The sequence below is a fragment of the Miscanthus floridulus genome, chromosome 12 (assembly GCF_019320115.1).
Source record: "Miscanthus floridulus cultivar M001 chromosome 12, ASM1932011v1, whole genome shotgun sequence".
NCBI lineage: Eukaryota > Viridiplantae > Streptophyta > Magnoliopsida > Poales > Poaceae > Miscanthus > Miscanthus floridulus.
In genome coordinates, this window is record NC_089591.1 from 42,923,948 (window position 1) to 42,929,206 (window position 5,259).

Consider the following 5,259-nt stretch of genomic DNA (forward strand, 5'->3'; position numbering starts at 1 on the left):
ACGCCCGCTCGGTGGGAACCAGAAGACGTGCGGAGAAAAGCAAGGCAAGGCTCACAAGTCAAAACCACTGTACCAGGGACCATACCCTACACGGAACAGTACTCTGCAGCCACCCTGACACAAACAGTATTGTAGGCGCCGACATCTTCCGCTACAGTATTGTAGGGGCCGCTAAAACTCCTATACGGTAAGGCCCCCCCACGTGCCTCTAGGCATCGATAGCGGTATGGGCGTCAGGATTTACCATACTAGGTGAACATAGCGAGACTCCTCACATGCCTCTAGGCATCAAACAGTATTTGTAGGTACCGACATCTACCATCCCTGAAAAGGCAGCACGACCTCCCATATGCATATGATATTCTATAGTGACATCAACAGTGTTGTAGGCGTCTACCATTATCTTGTACCCGCCGGCGTGGGCAACAAGGCTTGGTAGGCGTGGGCAACAAGTCTCGGTAGCATACGTACCCTCACCCTCTCACTTGTAAAGCCATCCCCTTTATCTATAAAAGGAGACACGCCCCCTCCAACAAGGAGAGAGCCCTTCTTGAAGATAACAAGCACCAATCTAGTTCACTAGCTTACGATCACAGAACTATCGGGTTCGGACTCCAAGCACATGCTTGAACACTTAGCTCAAAGCGTAGCTCCTGTCGCTCTTGGCCCTTCCGACTAGAGCCGACCGGACCTCCTGTACACCCCTTCTTCCTCCTTCTCGTTTGTAACCCCACTACAAACTTCGAGCACCTAGGCTCAGGAATAAAATCACTGACTGACCCAAACTGGACGTAGGGCACGTTGCCTAAACTAGTATAAATCCTGTGAATTTGAGTGCTAGACCACCTCCGATCACAACATACGGCAAAACTATAAATATTCACTATTTGGTCACTTTCTGCACCGACACTACCCGTTCTACATATTTGTATTGCAGGATCATCGTCCAGGTGATCGGATCACCTGGTGCTCGGACTTCACCACCGATCAACTGGTCGGACCGCTAGGATCATCGACTTCGTCGCCGACCAGTTGATCGGACTGTTCGCCGGTCGCTTCTGCTCAATGCTCACTTCGTCGCCGATCAGTTGACTAGACTATTCGTCGCTCGTGCTTCATCGCCAGATACGTCGGTTACTCCTCGGCGCTCGGATTCTTCATGCTCAAGGACTAAGTAGGCACACTTCACGGCACAGACGTTGCTAGCTACACCGAACATCGCCAGCTACACCGGAGACTCCTCGGTGCTCGGATGTCGCTAGCTACGCCAGTGCTTAAACATCGCCAGCTACGCCGAAGACTCCTCGGTGCTCGAACATCGCCTACTATGTCGGGGACTCCTCAGTGCTCGAACCTTGCTAGCTTCGCCAGGAACTCCTCGCTGCTCGGACATCGCTAGCTACGCTGGGGATTCCTCGGTGCTCAGACATCGCCGCCTATGCCGGGGACTCCTTGGTGCTCGAACATCACCAGCGGCGCCGAGGACTCCTCGGTGCTCGGACATCGCCAGCTACGTCAGGAACTCCTCGGTGTTCGAACATTGCCAGCTACGTCGGGGACTCCTCGGTGCTCGGACATCGCCGCCTACATCAGGGACTCCACGGTGCGCGGACATCGCCGGCTACGCCGGGGACTTCTCGCTGCTCGGCCGACGCTAGCTACGCCGGGGACTCCTTGGTACTCGGACGTCGCCAGCTATGTCGGGGACTCCTCGATGCTCAGACATCGTCACCTACGTCGGGGACTCCTCGGTGCTCGGACATCGCTAGCTATGCCAGGAACTCCCTTGGTGGTCGGACATCGCCGACTACGCCGGTGACTCCTCGGTGCTCGGATATCGCCAGCTACGCCAGGGACTCCTCGGTGCTCAGATCTTGCTACGTCTCATCGGTGTGCTATCAAGCTGCTCCATGCTGTTTGGATCAGGGTGCTGATCTTGGGCAGCATGTCTGGGGTCTTGATACGCGCATGTCAGACGACGTCGTCAAGCTTTTAGACTTCTTTTTCTTTGACCCTGCTACAAGATTCATTCTTCATCTTCCAGCAGGCTCAGGGACTAAGTGGACACACTTCACCTTGCGGTGAGTGTGCGCTTTTCTCATCTCGTGACTACGCCCATGGACTGGCTGTCTACTCGGACGGTCTTCTGCCTCTCTTTCTGACCCTGGCACCACGGGACTATGTCACCTACTGTCAGGCTCAAGGACTAGCGTGGGGGTATGGCCCCTGGTATCCATAAGACAAGACATGGACCGCACCATCAGAGGTGGCCCAGCCCACAAGATCAAGGCGTGCACGGCGCTGCTCGGCGTGCACCGCAAGATATTGTATAGTACCAAATAAGCTACTTTCCTTGTAACCCTACCCCTCCAAAGTATATAAGGAGAGGCAGGGGTCCCCTAGTGGACACGATCCATACATCTCAATGCAATACATCAGAACACAGGATATAGGTATTACGTCATACTGACGGTCAAACCTGTGTAAATCTTGTGTCTTGGTGCTTGTATTACCATCTCGCTCCTGATCTCGCTCACCTCTACGATAAATCTACCATCGTGGGATACCCCTCGGTGGACTGCCGAGCATCTTTTGTCGACAACATCCCTCCCAACCTTCTTCATGTGTACACTTGCTTTACCCAAAACTGTGATTAAAAGAATTGATATCTTTAAAAAGCACCGCCTCTGGAGCAGTAATGATATTAATGCCAGTAAACCACCAAAAACAGCATGGAAGATGGTTTGTAAAACCAAGGAAGAAGGAGGTCTAGAAGTCATTGACATTGAGAAACAAAATGAAGCCCTGCTGTTAAAGAACCTAAACAAGTTTTTCAACAAGAAGGATATTCCTTGGGTACAATTGATTTGGGAGAAACATTATAGGAATGGGAAACTACCAGGTCACACAAAGAAATGATCTTTTTGGTGGAGGGATATCTTGAAATATCTCCCACATTTCAAAGAAATGACAAGGGTTCAATTACAATGTGGCAGCAGTATTCTTTTCTGGCAGGATAACTGGAATGGGCAAGAGCTAAATCATGTTCGCTTGAACTTATCAGCCGGCTTATCAGCTAGAATCTATAGTATTTTTCTCTCATAACAAAACAGCTTCAGCCGGCTTATCAGCTGGCTTTAATACCAGCCCAACGGACCCATTGGCTCCAAAACTATATTCCTTTGCAAAAAAAAAAAAACAAGCTCATTACAGTACAGAAGGTCAGGGAGCAGGGAGATTTCATCCAACTACTTCCTATGTATTCACTATTATAGAGGTGAAAAATAAGAGAAGACTTGTTCCACAAATACTTTGTCTGTGGTGTCATTCTACTTTCTGTGATCTTGTAATGGGAACGGGAGACGAGATATTCTACTAATTCTCACGTCTCTTATTGCTTGGGTAACAGATCGGTGATCCGTAACTATTACATATTATAATACGTTATCAGCAGCTCTCCTCTGAGTTAATGTACGATCTTCATGATCTCTAAACTTTTCTCCCTGATTTCTATTCTATTATAATTAGTTTTTTTCATAATCTAGTATCGTAAGCCTGTAGCTTACATGGTTCATCCTGTTGATGAGTCACCTTGCAGCTAGATTAAATTGTTGTTTTTCTGGATCCTCGTTGCTTCCATGGATATTAAATTCTAGTAGAAGTGGCATCCTTTACGTTGGTGTGTAAATATTTTTCATCATTACACCTAATGCTAATTGCAAGTACTATGTCCGCATGATTTCTATTGCTAGTTCAATGAAAGTGGACAATAAATTTCAATGGCCGTGGAATTCTTTTATGTTGGCACATCAATATTTTTTCCCTATCATATTGCTATAGTTTAGATGTGTTTGCTTTACTGTTCAATCTTTAGTAATCGACATACATATTCGTTTTTATGCTTATTTACCTGAAGATTAGGAGGCCGAGCTAGTCTGTCCTAGAGAGTAGGGTTCGTTGTTGGTGTGAGAGGAAGAAACAGAAGAGATATCTTATCCCAGCTTAACCAACAAACATGCAGCCGCAAGTGGAAGGGAAAACGACGGAAAACCATTGCTTAATGGAGGGTGTCGCTCAAGTCAAAGCCTGTCCTCCAAACAACGCGGGCGAGCAATCTACAGTACCCCCGAGCATCGCCAGGAAGATTCCACAACTTTTGCATGGATCCCAGCGCATTAGTAACTCGCAAAAGGAAAGGCTTTCCGGCGACGAATTGAACGACGACGCTAACGGTCAGTACAATCCAGGAAGCAGCGCGAGGGCGCGCGCGCGCGTACTAGAGAAAGAGGAGGCCCTGCGTGAGCGCGGCGGGAGGGGCGAGCACGAACGGGAACGGCGCGCACGGGCGCACGGCGGCAGGCAGGGCCCGGGCGACTCGCCGTGCCTGCTGCCTCACCTCTCCCGTGGAAAAAAAAACCCCTCCGCTCCTGCTGCTGTGCACAGAGTGTGAGTGGCATGTACCCACGTACTAGCGGAGATTGAGTGAGAATGGGATCATGCGTGCGAGTGCGACATGGATTACGCGGCCATGTGGCCACCTTTTCGCGGCAGATACAGTGGCACTTTCTTTATCCAGCTGCATGTGTGTGTGCGCTCTCTACTACACTTGCCGATTGGGAATTCTCCGCGACGCAGCATGATCGGATACGCCGGCCGCGGCCGGAAGCACAAGTTGGGAGCTCCGGAGCTGGAACCTGCTCCAAGTGGCTCGTGTTCTTTACGCCCAAGTCCACGGCCGCGAGGCCTAGAGCACATGGGGGAGGAGGAAGCTGGGATTGGAACGACGACCACCAGCTTTGTTAGCTCGAGCAAAACCTCGCAGTCGCGGGCTTGACAAACGACCACTTTTCGGGCTCGGGGGCTGCGTGCATGCCATGTTCATCGCTGGGGGGATCCAAATCCAAATTCCAAAGGAAAGGATTTAGGATTGGCCTGCCTGGGCCAACTGAGATGGCCATGCGGCACGATCGGGGACCCGGCCCTTTCCAGGGGGTGACAGGTCAGGAGTCAGGACACCGTATCATCAACTTGGCCATTGTTAATGGAGGATCAGGGCACGATAGGATTCGAATCGTGTCCGGCTGTCACTACGTACGCCGGGATCAGAGGGAGGGTGCTGCGATAGGATAGGATTTGGAACCATACTGTTTGGAACACATAAAGACTCTATTAGCATTAGCCATCAGTGATGCATGGATATGGTTCTCCGATCCTTCTGCAACCTTCTACTCGTACAACGAGTGTATGGCATCTTGCTAC